The sequence below is a fragment of the Schistocerca gregaria genome, chromosome 2 (genome assembly GCF_023897955.1).
Source record: "Schistocerca gregaria isolate iqSchGreg1 chromosome 2, iqSchGreg1.2, whole genome shotgun sequence".
Classification (NCBI taxonomy): Eukaryota; Metazoa; Arthropoda; class Insecta; order Orthoptera; family Acrididae; genus Schistocerca; species Schistocerca gregaria.
The window spans coordinates 269,191,495-269,205,594 of record NC_064921.1 but is presented as its reverse complement, the minus strand read 5'-3'; the positions used below and the strand labels follow the sequence as shown (position 1 = coordinate 269,205,594).

The window sequence follows — 14,100 nt, the reverse complement described above, 5'->3', positions numbered from 1 at the left end:
GATGAACGAATGGTCATAGCTCCTCAGGTATGCAATTTAGAGCCCATGTTAATTGGACATTTTTTTCTCGTTTTTGTCCACACTACCACCAATGAAAGTTACCAGCCCTACACTCTTCGCAACACAAGAACCCGTACATATATTCAACTGTCAGAGGGGCCTGCCGCGGTGGTCTCGCGGTTCTAGGGGCGCAGTCCGGAACCGCGCGACTACTACGGTCGCAGGTTCGAATCCTGCCTCGGGCATGGATGTGTGTGATGTCCTTAGGTTAGTTAGGTTTAAGTAGTTCTAAGTTCTAGGGGACTGATGACCACAGCTGTCAAGTCCCATAGTGCTCAGAGCCATTTGAACCATTTTTTGAACTGTCAAAGGTATCAGAACGGTTTTCGTTTATAACTTTAGACTCGTTCGTTTCCGGTACAGGGATCCTTACTTCAAATTAAATTTATCGTTCTCCATCATCCTAGAAAGTCTTTAACATCATCACGGAATAACCCCGTGTATACGTACATTTACAGACGCCCGCGCCTGTAACTTTGACGCTCTGTGGTCTCGTTGGATGACGTTTCCGGTCATGGGTTCCTATTCAAAATACGATGTACTCACTCCCTTCTACAAGTCCTAGAAGTCTCTAACGGGAATTTCTGACCACCCTATATGTACAAACAAACGTTTCGCCGAAACTAATTCCACTTATACACACCAGTTATTTGCAGAATCACACACTCAGTCACTCCAGTGAATAATATGAGTCTGGGAGTGTCCCGATCCTGTTCCCACAGATGAATCGTGTGTCATCGTGACGGGACAACTCTATTTTCAGTTGCAGTTTACTCTATATTTCATGACCTGTCGATACAGAGATTACCTAGTGCTGTGGAGCTGCGACAATGCCCTCGAGAAGGCACCTCTTGTAATCTTCGATCGTTGGAGTCTTTGAGGCACACACTTAACCCACCTCTAGGGGGCACCTATATCTCGGATCTCAGCCACACAAACTCAGCTTTCAACGTTTTTCTTGTGAGGTGTTATCTCAAAAGTAGTCTCCGCTGTGTAACCAGGCGTGTCGTAATCTTCGTGACTGTACGTAATTACTTCATATGTATCTCAGCCTTTCGACCAGTAGATGAAACTGATTGTATCCATATCAAGTAACTTGAGAATAGAATTATTCATCAATTTGTAAAAGTCTTTTCCAAATTCGCACGCCGCAAGAGCACTCTGTTCGTTATTCAAATCAATGTACTCCTTCAACTGGGAACGTTGCTTGCAGGAGATTCGACGGGTGATTTTAACAATGTTTATCCCCAACCTCAGACACTACTGGACGTCTCTGTAGTGAATCATGTTTGTCCTCCAGCGTTGTCAGCAGTTTCGGGATGGAACCGTTTCGCAGGACTAGGCGCTACGGGCACAAACACAAGTCACCGTGCAGGTGGGTGTGACATTCCAGCTCTACCTCCAAGAACATATCCTTCACCAGCATCTTAGGCCACATCGAGGGTCTCTTCCTCCTTCAGTCCGTCGATTTCCTTTCTGGACAGCCATAATAACCTTCCAGATGGTACATTTTGTCTCATGATTTACCCATACAGTTTGTTTACATCTAAGTAAAGGATGTAACTGAAATCGTATGACGGTCTGTGCTCCTCCTCATTGATTCGCGGGCTATTCACCTTGACGTACCTGTGTACACACTGGCAAAGTCCCACACGGTTCCCGCGTTCGATGAAGAGCGTCATGAACTCCAGTTTTTTTTTTAAAAAAAAAAAAGATTGATTGCTTGAAAGGAATGAAATAAATAAATAAATAAACTTAGTGATTTAAGAGAAAATTGAAAACTGAGCGAACATCTGCTACTAGCTATATAAATGAAGTGTTAAAAACATCTCTTCAAAGCCTATCTATTCTGCCTTTAAGAAGTTCCACTGGTATGATATTTAACTGTCTGTAAAAAAATACACAAAAAAATTGGGAGAAAGAAATATGGTCATATATTCAGTAAAATTAATTGTCTAGAAGTAACAAATAAACCAGGAGAGGCAAACATTTAGCACATTTGTATGATGCTCGGAATCATACAGCAAATGAGGTGGTAATTGACAATATCAAAATATAACGTTTTACTTTGAATTTTAAAGAGTACTAGAGTACATTTGTCTAGTGGAATACGTCGATCGTGCAGTCTCATTTGCTATCCGTGACTTCTAGCATCATGCAAAGGCACGTCAGTAGTTTCTATAATGTATTTCGTTTGGTCCTTTCTTTTAGACAATTATTTCACAAAACAGTTGAGTTCTCTTTTTTCAATTTCTTTTTGCTCACAACGTTCAGTGGAACTAACACTCACTTCTGAAGCAGCTATTTGACTAGCTTGGTGAGCTCCGTTCTGTTAACAGGATGGAGCTCACCAGGTTATGGAAGTTCTGTTAACAGGAAGGTAAGGTCGGAAAACAGAAATAATAATAATAATGTTATCTTGGAGCAGATATATATATGTACATATACATATATCATACATATATATCACTCACTTCCAGTTATCAACTGTCAATGAAACGTCCAGGCCTCGAATAGCCTCCGAATGAGAAAACGAAATTACTTCTAAACACTTTCACCACGATGTAATCAGTAGGCAATGCAAGTTTGTGACAGCATCCTCTTCAGCACCTGATCTCAGTAGCTGTTTCTCGTCAGTCGCTTTTGTCCTTACTGAAACTCTGTGTAAGTTTTAAGGGAATTACTTAAAGAGCTACGTGTTTTGTTGAAACATGTGTATCTTTTTTGTCTTATAGTTCCAACTATAAATATCAAAAGCTGGGTTTGTTCATAAGAAAATGCGAAGAATTTGTCCAAGAAGCTGCACCTTTATCAGGGAAAATATACAGAGTCCGTGCTTATTAATTTTATGAAATAGCAGTGCCTGTGTTATTAAGAAATATGATGCAATGTTCCTTCGGACATGCACTCCTGTCAAAGGAAAACTGCATCGTACTTCTGCTATTTCTCTTTATTCGCCAATACCAAGTTCTCGACTCAATAAATATGTCCTTCCTGGACGGGAATATACATAATGTACGACGGCAGATTCAGACACATGGACGACGACATACGGAAATTTCGGTCTGGCCGTGATTCGCGCACGGATAGCCGAAGCTGTTAAGGCGAGCAGTCGCATGAAGCAGGAAATCTCGTTTTGAGTCCACGTCTGGAACAAATTTTCATTGCCGTTATTACACTATACAGCAGAGAAGAAATTTTTATTTCTCGTTTTTCGCGGACATGAACCCTGAGTTAATTGTCCTTTGTCTACTTTTAATAAAAGGTTACCCCCTTCGATCTGCAATTATTGTCCGACGCAGTTTTTAACTCTCGGATCTCTGTTTTACTGCTCTCTCTTTTTCTCCCTAACAACGAAGAACACTTCACATATCTAGAAATCGAAGGAGTAATATAGATATTTTTCCATGAGCATTCACGACTACTGTCTATATGAAATTGCTGGAGGATATCTCTTATCTTTGTTAAAAAGAAATGCAGAACGGCTGCATGAAATGGGATTCCTCAAATACTTTCTCACCTCCCTCCCCCACCCCCTTCTTTCTGTTGTCTGTAAGTTAATTTAAAAAAGGACAAAATTGTAAATTAAAACTAGACTTTTTGTTGGTGAGCAGAGAGCTTTGTTTTTAAGTATGCCTTTACGTACGCAGTATTATACGTGTTGAAGATGTGTAAGTTTCAAATGATTCCACCAGAATGATACCAACAGAACAAGACAAAAAGTTACAAGGCAACAGCTGGTATTGGGGAAGTAGTAACCTGATTGAATAAGGATTCCAACATGTTTATTTTGAAAGCCTCAAAAAGGGAGAAAGTATGGCATAAATCTTAGTTCTGTTATATCATGTGAATTATATCTTCACTGTGCGTGACACGACGCTTGAAAATATTTGTCAGAAGTGGGATTCGAACCCACGCCCACAGAAGTGGACTGCGACCTGAACGCAGCGCCTTAGACCGCTCGGCCATCCTGACTACATGCTGTGTCTGATACGCTTTCTACTATCGACCAACGTGGCGGCCCCCCCCCCCCCCCCCCCTCTTCCACGCATGCTCCACTTGTGCCAAGTTCCACTGGCGCGGCGCCGAGTGTGTCAATGCGGAGTGACGTCACGGCCTCCCACCCGTCGGCCCCGCTCACTCGCTTTGCTCTTCGCTTTCGCTCGCCGACGTAATGACGCATCTGGACCAACAGCTCAAGTTCAAGGAGAACACTAGGGGATACAGAACAAGAAGACACTATAATTGCGTGGTCACCAAGGCTGTGTACTGCAGCTTAACGAAATTTACAACGTCGTTACTCTTTCAACGAGTGGATTTTGTGCGCTGCAGCTGTTCTGGAGAAGATAACATAGGAAGTGGGAATTAGAAGAGCTACTGTCAGAGAGAAATTTATAGGTAGAAGATGAGAAAGATAGGGGAATTTGGATCGAGAAACAAATATGATGTTACATTAAATAGTTAAAAAGGTGGTGCGCATAGGTAATAACTTCTTATCCTACTATGTAATGCGAGCCATTCATTCAAGTCAGCATTAAATTTAAGCTGTCGCTACTTTACAGTTCCAGTCAACATTCTAACATTTTTAAAACGTTTTTTTACGTTTTACTTTTTTAATCTTCCCATTGACCGACTGGGATCACGTAATAACTTCAGTTTCTCTTTTTCCGTGTTGCATCCTGTTTTTCGATTACTCAATCTATACATGGTGTCTTTTCCTTTCTTCCGTCCAGACTGTTCCTGATTTCTTATTTTTTGTGCCTTGGAAGCGTTCTCAATTTAGTATTTGGTTCTTAGAGCAGTTTCCCTCTTTTTATTCCAATTCTTTGACATTGCTTTTTTCCTGTCCTCTTATTTCTGTAACTGATATCATTGTTGATTTCTTTGCCCAGAAATACAGGAACATTTGTTCCTTTAGCCTGTTCTCATTTATTTGGTAGAAGTGTCCGTAGAAGATTAATCACTGGTTTGCCATTGATTCTGATATTTTCTTTCTTTATATTTTTGTAGGTCTCCTCATTACTTCTCCTTTCCCAACGCTGTGTTGTTTTTACAGCGCCCATTATTTTGGTATAATCTGTCTTTCAACAGATTTTATACTATGTATACAATAATAATATTATCTCTAATAACAACGTAAACTGTGTGCTTCGTATCATAATAATAGTATGTGCATAATAATAATATAATAAATTCCATATATTGTCTTTATCACTATCATTATTATAAAATGACGTTAAGGAAATAAATCACCCGGCCGCGGTGGCCGAACGGTTCTAGGCGCTTCAGTCCGGAACCGCGCGACTGCCACGGTCGCAGGTTCGAATCCTGCCTCGGGCATTGTGTGTGGGATGTCCTTAGGTTAGTTCGGTTTAAGTAGTTCTAAGTTCTAGGGGACCGATGACCTCAGATGTTAAGTCCCATAGTGCTCAGAGCCATTTTTGAAATAGCTCAATCAAATTTTTCTCAGGTTCTTCTTACTCTAGCAGGTTTTCATTCTTTCCGAGAAGGCTTTCTTGCGTTCTTCTGATCCCTTTAGTCTTTATCGTTTTCATTTTGGTTGTTCTGGTGTAACTTTCCATTTGTCTACTTTGTGTCTGAAGCTGTCTCTTTCTAAAGTGTCGGCTGGTCTTATTTTTGTCTTTTTCAGGTATTTTCGAGTTTCGTTCAGCCGAAGTGTTGAGTTCTTAAGTAATGTTACATGGTCTACGATCCCTCTTGTCAGTCGCTTTCCTGTTAGGCCGTTGAAATGACCAAAGAACTTAATTCACCTTTTCTTATCGTCAGTGTAGTTATTTGAAAATTTTCTGTTGGTTTGATTGATTGTAGCCAGTAATCATCTAAAATTTTCCTAATGAGCTTTCTCTCTTCTTTTTGATTTCTTCAAGTTGTTTTTCCTGTTAGGGTTTTTCAGTTGTTTAATGGACAATTGATTTTATAACTGTGTTATAATAACGAATTTTTTTCTGTCTTGACATGGATATCTTGTTTTCGGTCTAGCCTTAACAGCGTTTTTAGTGTTTTGGAAGCCGATTTTGATGCCGGTCCGATAAATACTCAGAGATATTTAAAAGTACGGGACCCTGCAGATTGTACCGTATTTTGTTTTCAGGCTAGCAATTCCTGCCTCTCAACATAATAATTCAGATACCTCTAAAGAGATCTGTAACCCTACCTTATCTGCACTTCTTTAAATGTCTTGAGCTGTTCGACAGCAGTCTCTTCGTCCTCCGTAAGTATCACCAGGTCCTCCGCAAGTATCACCAGGTCCTCCGCAAACGCAAGGTATGGTATGTAGAGTTTGTTTTTGGGAGAGCCCGGTATTCTTGGCCTACAAAACAAACGTTTCTTGAGTTCATTTTCCCATTCTTCCCTACCCTTGTATAAGACGACGTCGAACAAGGAAAAAGTCTATCTTCTTGCCTCACACTTGTTTGAACGTCGAAGGTTTCTGAGAGTTCCTCCATAAATTTTGCTTTAGATTTCGTGCCATTTAGTGTTTGTTTTATGAGTTCTCGTTTTTGTGATCTAATCCTTTTTCTTCTTAAATTTGGAATAGTGAGAACCTATCTATCGAGTCGTGCTCTTTTTTTTGAGTCTACCGATGTGTGTACTAGAGTAGTTTGTCTGAGTGTTCGCATTCTGAGTATTTTTTCGTAGTTAAAAATTTGTTTTGGGCATGACGTGTTCAGTCTGCATCCTGTTTGATATTTTCCTAATTTGGGTACTGATTGCTTCTGTGTTCTGCTCAAGGGACAACCTCATAGGATTTTGTAGGCGACCGGTGAGAGGTAGATTCCACTATAGTTATTCACATCTGATTTGTTGCTTTCTTTAGTACCGGATTGATTATAGCAATTTTCCAGTCATCTAGGAGTTTTTCGGTTTGCCAAATGTTTCGGATTATTTGTGGTAATTTGGATTTGATTTGGGGCTATATTTTTTAAGAGTTCTGCCCTCCCCTCAGGCTTTGTTGTTAAGTTTCTTGATGTGAGAATAATGTTCTTGTGTTGTTGGTGACGACCTTTCTGTTATTATTCCTCGATGTATTTTCGGGAATCTGTCTTTTGGTTCCGGACAATTTATACGATGTGAAAAGTGAGTGGCTATACCCGCAGGACAGGACAGATAGTTTAATTTGTGGAAAGGGGCCGAAACGAATGGCTGTCAGTTGCGCTCGAACACACTACTTCATTCATTTGACAAACATTACAAGAGTAAGAAAAACATTAAAAACAAAGCAAGCCGAGTATTAATTTCAGACTTAATTCCCGGATAAATGCGTCATTCAATCTCACACCTCAATGGCAAAACAACTTGAATTTAAAACCGGCGGAAGGCCAATCACTTAGGACTCGAAAACAAGAATAAGAATTTTAAAAGGCAGAAGGCCTTATCCTAAATTTTCTTTAAATCAGGCTGAAGACCCGAACAATCTCATGAAGTTTCCAAGGGTCGGCCTGGAATTCAAACACTAACGCTGGCTTAGGTGGGACAGGCAGTCGGCCCCACAAATTCTCAATCAGACGGCAACCCAACCGACAGACAGTCAACGGACCATGCGACAGGATAACTTCTGCTCCACCCGACCAGTACACAACAGGGAGTTCAATGGAATACGCAAAAGGTATCGGCGCTGACAACGAATTACACATCCAGCTGTCAAACTACACGCCGTGCTGGACAGCCACAACACGACGACGAAAATACACTGCCTGAATTTACGTCAACGACCAGGGTAGGTAACCGGAACATTAACGGCCACAAGGCAGAAGATTCCGCTGGTGCACTTCAATTAAAAAATAATCAATTTAAGTTAAACTCCACAGGAGGGCGGTTAGAAATTCGCCAACATGAAAACACACGTTGTTGCTCACGGGAATGTCCCAGCAGCCCACAACGAAATTCAAACGGTAAAGTGTGAACAGTTGGGGCTGACTAGTAGATTGAGTAAAGACTCAACTTTCGTGTCCGGGATCGGTGAGCCATGGACCCCGTAGCAATGGGACCAGCCCCTCACAGTCCGACCGCGCGTGGACACCGCCAGTGGACCTGGCCAGACACGCGCCACTGCGACTTCCTCGCTGCTCCACGCCAACCAACCAACTTCCCAGGCCCGGAAACGGTGAAGGACCAAATACACGTCTGCCGATGAGACGACCAACCGAACAACCAACCAATGGTCATTCCCCTCCAATCTCCCTCCGTCGGACAGTGCATGTGTGTCGTCAGCGGTCGGCGAGCACTGGCTGTGCGCGCCTCATCGGCGCTCCGTCCCCGACTTCACTGCTGCTGGGTCCCGCCTGCACTGCTGGTCCGTCTCCAACCGACTACCAGACACACGACGACCCGGAAATACTATCGGTCGCTCCAGAGATGGTACGACAGTGCACTTATCGATACGCGCTGCTGCTGCCGCTAATGAGCAAGTGAGGCAGTAATTTAGTGGCGCCAGTAAATGGAATAAGAAAACGAGGCGGCATTACGGTAATAGAAGATGACAAACAACATATGGCATGAACATGAGCCGTGCACGTCTCACTTGGCAATTTTCTTTGTCACGGCTAACATACCATATTGTTTTATAAAGCAGAGTAGCCTTGTTTATAAAGCAGAGTAGCCTTTGATTTGATCTGCAAAACTCTTGTAGAAATCACGTAAATCACGTATGTTGTAATTTTTGAAATTGTCTTCAGCTGACTCCAGCTCGTCATTGACATACTTTCGTTTATTTTGTATTAATATCTTGTCTGTTGTTTGGGAACTTAGAGGAGTTTCATCTGTGTTTCTTCTGATTTGTTGCGAATGTAATTCTGAAATGCCTTCTTGTTTTCTTCTAGTGTGTTGGCCCATTCTTGGTACCACCAACGGTGTTTTGGTTGTTTTATGAAAAGGGATAAGATCTTTATTTGCTTTGATAATTTTAGTTTGAAATTTTTCCCAAACTTCTTGTTCCCATTTTTGCGTCTTTTGGTCACTGATTTTGTGTAGATAGAACTTTGGGATCGCCGATGTTTTCCTCTTGAATCTACATTTCGGTATGAAATTAATTTTGATTCTGATTAAATAACGATCCAAATCGATGATTTCACCTCTGTGTACTTGCACAGAGTGAATTTCTTTTTTGTGTTCGCCGATATTGTCACATGACCAGTCTGAAATTCTAAATTATTGATGGATAATCGCCATGTTTGTTGTGTTTGGGCTTTTTCCGAAGTGATGTTATTATTATTATTATTATTATTATTATTATTATTATTATTATTATTATTCGATGCAGGAAAGGTAGTGTAGCGAAGAGCGCACAAGGCTAAAGTATTTTCCATAAAAAGAAAATACTACTAACATCTAAAAATATGTACCCATCAAAAAAGTTTTGTATCACCTCGGTTCCGAGAGTTCCGGAATCTATACAGAAAACTGCAACAGAGATCAATATAAACATCATTTCCGGCCTTTTAATTGCTCACGAAAACCACACATTGCATATTGTACCATCATACAGCGACACATCCAGAGGTGGTGGTCCAGATTGCTGTACACACCAGTACCTCTAATACCCGGTAGCACGTCCTCTTGCATTGATGAATGCTTGTACTGGTCGAAGCATACTATCCACAAGTTCATCAAGACACTGTTGGTCCAGATTGTTCCACTCCTCAACTGCGATTCGCGTAGATCCCTCAGAATAGTTGGTCCCACGTAATGCCTCCCTAAAGCAGCAGGGAAACTCTACCTTGCTGCACTCGCTGGACAGTGTGTCTAAGGCATTCAGCCTGTCGAGGTTGCCTCCAAAAGCCACCGGCCGCGGTGGCCGTGCGGTTCTGGCGCACCGGTCCGGAACCGCGGGACTGCTACGGTCGCAGGTTCGAATCCTGCCTCGGGCATGGATGTTTGTGACGTCCTTAGGTTAGTTAGGTTTAAGTAGTTCTAAGTTCTAGAGGACTGATGACCATAGATGTTAAGTCCGATAGTGCTCAGAGTCATTTGAACCATTTTTTTAAGAGAACTTGATGCCAATCCTGAGCGGTCTATTCGGTATGTTGTTAGGCCCATCTGTGCCGCGATGCATGGTGTCGTGATTGCAAAGATGGGGCTCGCCATGCACGCCGAGAGTGAAGCTGCACATCATGAAGCCTACTACGGACAGTTTGACTCATAACACGACCTCCTGTGACTGCATGAAAAGCGTTATTCAACATGGTGGCTGTTAGGATTCCTCCGAGCCATAATCCTTAGTAGCCGTTGGGCGGCCCGAGCGAGGCATGTCGTCGACAGTTCCTGTCTCTCTGTATCTCCTCCATGTCCGAACAACATCGCTTTGGTTCACTCCGAGTCGTCTGGACACTTCCTTGTTGAGAGCCCTTCCTGACACAAAGCAACACTGCGGACGCGATGGAACCGCGCTATTGACCGTCTAGGCATGGTTGAACTACAGACAACACGATCCATGTACCTCCTTCCTGGTGGAATGACTGGAACTGATCGGCTGTCGGACTCCCTCCATCTAACAGGCGCTGCTCATGCATGGTTGTTTACTTTTTTGGAAGGGTTTAGTCACATCTCTGAACAGTCAAAGGGACTATGTCTGTGATACAATATCCACAGTCAAATTCTACCTTCAGAATTTCTGGGAACCGGCGTGATGCAAAACTTTTTTTGATGTGTGTGAATCTTGAGAACAAGGAAAGACTCCTCGAAAGTTGTGTTGACAGCATGGTTCAGAACGGATGCGGTGCATGGATGATGAAGGAAGAGAGAAATGCAATAATTACAATATCTGATATCTGATACGTGGTGTTAGACAAGAAACAGGACAGCATCAGATTGATTGATGGACTAAGGAGTGAAGGCATCCATCAATTAGTCAACTGGAAAAAACGTAAACCATTGAATTGGAAGTATGGGGGAGGATGAGGAGGGGGAGGGGAGGGAGAGGAAGAGGAAATCACTGTTTAACGTCCCTTCGGAAAAGTGTGGTTGGGCACGTACGAAGCAGCAACTGAGTTTAAATGAAGAAAGCAGTTAGCAATCATCCGGAACGGAGAACTGCGTCAAACCAACCTTTGGGCGAGTGGCCGAAACAACATCATAATCTGACCCAATTAATGATACAAAGTAGACGACATGAAATTTTCCAGTGCTAGGAAACACTAATACTATTACAGAACATTTCTGATACGAACCAGGCGTAGCTTGTACATTATGTTCTGCCTTGGGAGATTGTGTTACTGAACAACGTATTCATTGAGAGCCGCCTACGTGACCAACGAAACTGTAGTGGCCAGCGTAATAGTAGACGGAAAAGTGTTGGTTGTAAAGGAAGGCCTTAGAGAAGGAACCATACCAGCATTTGTTTTTGATGGTTTTTCGAATCCTTCATATTTAATTCGAATGATGTTTTGTTTTGATGTGTGACTGAAGCAACAAGAGAAAGATACGCAGAAAAGGAATTGCAGAATCCAGCCACAAATTGTTCCTTCTGTCTCTATGTTCTCACGACGACAGTTCATGTATACATGCAAACGTTACACGGTGAAGAGTTAGAAAATAGACGAGGATATTGAGTGTGTAATTCAGTGCGTAAAGGGAGATGAAAATCTAATAGACATGAGGGACTGGAAAGCGGTTGTAAGAGATGTTGTACAAGAAAGGGCTGGGGAGGGGGAGGGGCGGGGGGGGGGGGGGACTATGGGCTCGGTAGTAGGAATTACAGTAGAGAAAGACTAACTGAGTTCTGTAATTAGTTTCAGCTAGTAATAGCGAATACTCTGTTCAAGAATTACTGGACTAGGAGGTATACTTCGAAAAGGTCGGGAAATACGAGAAGATTTCAGTTAGACGTCATGGTCAGACGGAGACTCCGAAAACAGGAATTAGACTGTAAGGCGCACCCAGGAGCAGATATAGATTCGGATCACAATTTAGTAGTGATGAAGAATAGGCTGAAGTTTAAGAGATTAGTCAGGAAGAATCAATGCGCAAAGAAGCAGGATACAGAAGTGCTAAGGGATGACGAACACGATTGAAGTTCCCTAAGGCTATAGGTGCAGCAACAAGGAATAGCTCAGTAGGCAGTATAGTTGAAGAGAAATAGACACCTCTAAACAGGGCAATCACAGAAGTTGGAAAGAAAAATGTGGGTACAAAGAAGTAAAGCAAAGAAAGCATGAGTAATAGAAGGAATACTTCAGTTGATAGATGAAAGAAGGAAGTACTAAAATGTGCAGAGAAATTCAGGAGAACATAACATAGGTCGCTTAGGAATTAAATAAATAGGAAATTGAAGGGAAGCAAAGACGAAAGGGCTGCAAGAAAGAAATGGAGAAACTGTAAAAGAAATGACTGCCAAAAGGACTGACTCAGGCTACAGGAAAGTCAAACTTTCGGTGAAGTTAAAAGCAAGGGTGGTAGCATCGAGGTCGCAATGGAACTTCCACTGTGAAATGAAGAGGAGATAGTACACTGAAGGCCTCTATGCGGAGGAAGACCCATCTGATGTGATAGATGAAGAAACAGGAGTCGGCATATAACAGAGAGGGGATCCTGTAATAAAATCAGAATTTAAAAGTGCTTTGGAAGACTTAAAAAGGCAGAATGGTTAGTCAACATTACATCATAAGTCGTTGGGGGAAGTGGCAACAAAACGACTATTCATGTTGGCGTGCAGAGTGAATGAGTCTGGCGATACATCACAGGACTTTCGGAACAACGTCATCCACAGAAGTCCGAAGACTGCAAGAGCTGAGAAATGCGACAATTATCGCACAGATTAACCGCTCATGCATTCAACAAGCTACTGTCAAGAGTAATATACAGAGGAGTGGAAAAGAAAATTGATAACAGTCAGTTTGGCTTTAGGAAAGGTAAAGGCACCAGAGTGGTAATTCTGACGTAGCGTTTGATAATGGAAACAAGGCAGAAGAAAAATTTGTGAACCGGGAAAAAGCGTTCGACAACGTAAATTGGTGTTAGATGGTCGAAATTCTGAGGAAAACAGGTGTGCGATATCGGGAGAGACCGATAGTATACAACATGTGCAGGAGCCAAGAAGGAATCATAGGAGTGGAAGGCCAAGAACTAGTGCGCAGCTTAAAAATGGTGTAAGAAAGGGATGTACTCTTTCGCCTCTACTATTCAATCTGTACATCGCAGAAGCAATGACTCAAATTAAAGAAAGGTTCAGGAGTGGGATTAAAATTCAAGGTGAAATAATATCAATCGTACGATTCGCTGATGACATTGCTATCCTCAGTGGAACTGAAGAAGAATTACTTGATCTGCTGAATGGAATGATGAGTACAGAGTATGGATTGAGGGCAAACCGAAGATATAGCAGAAATGAGAATATCGAGAAACTCAACAGCAGGATTGATGGTCACGAAGTAGACGAATTTAAGACAGCAAAATAACCCATAAACGACGCATCAAGGAGGCAAAAAGGGCATTCCTGCCCAAGAGAAATGGGGCTTAATGTGTGGAAGAAGTTTCTGAGAATGTACGTTTGACGCGCAGCATTGTATGATGGTGAAACTTGGACTGTCGGAAACTGGAACAGAAGAGAATCGAAGCAATTGAGATGTGGTGGTACAGACAAATATTGATAGGTGGAGTTCTCAGATAAGGAATGAGGAAGTTCTGCTCAAAATGGAAGATCAAGAGAAGTTATGGAAAACATTGACAAAAGAAGGGACAGGCTGATAGGACATATATTAAGACATCACGGAAAAACTTCCATAGTACTGGAGGAAGCTGCAGAGGGTAACAACTGTAGAGAAAGACAGAATTTGGAATACTTCCAGCAAATAATTGACAACGTAGGTCGTAAGTGCTACTCAGAGATAAAAAGGCTGCCAGAGAAGAGAATTTCCTGGAGGACAGCATCAAATAAGTAAGAAGACTAAGGACTCAAAATAAAATAAATAAATATTACGCATCAGTACAGGGTTGGTATGGTTCTTGACGGATTGATTGATCTTACTTTATTTAATTTCAAACAAAGAATTTAAGTAACCCTGAATCCATTAATTCATAAGTAAG

General features: G+C 42.0%; 1 non-coding gene across 1 annotated transcript; it reads right to left on the bottom strand.

Annotated features, from left to right (window-relative positions):
* Nucleotides 1–3,951: 3,951 nt before the first annotated feature.
* On the bottom strand, nt 3,952–4,035 carry Trnal-cag (transfer RNA leucine (anticodon CAG)). The gene has a single exon. It is a non-coding gene; the product is annotated as a tRNA-Leu (tRNA).
* Nucleotides 4,036–14,100: the final 10,065 nt, after the last annotated feature.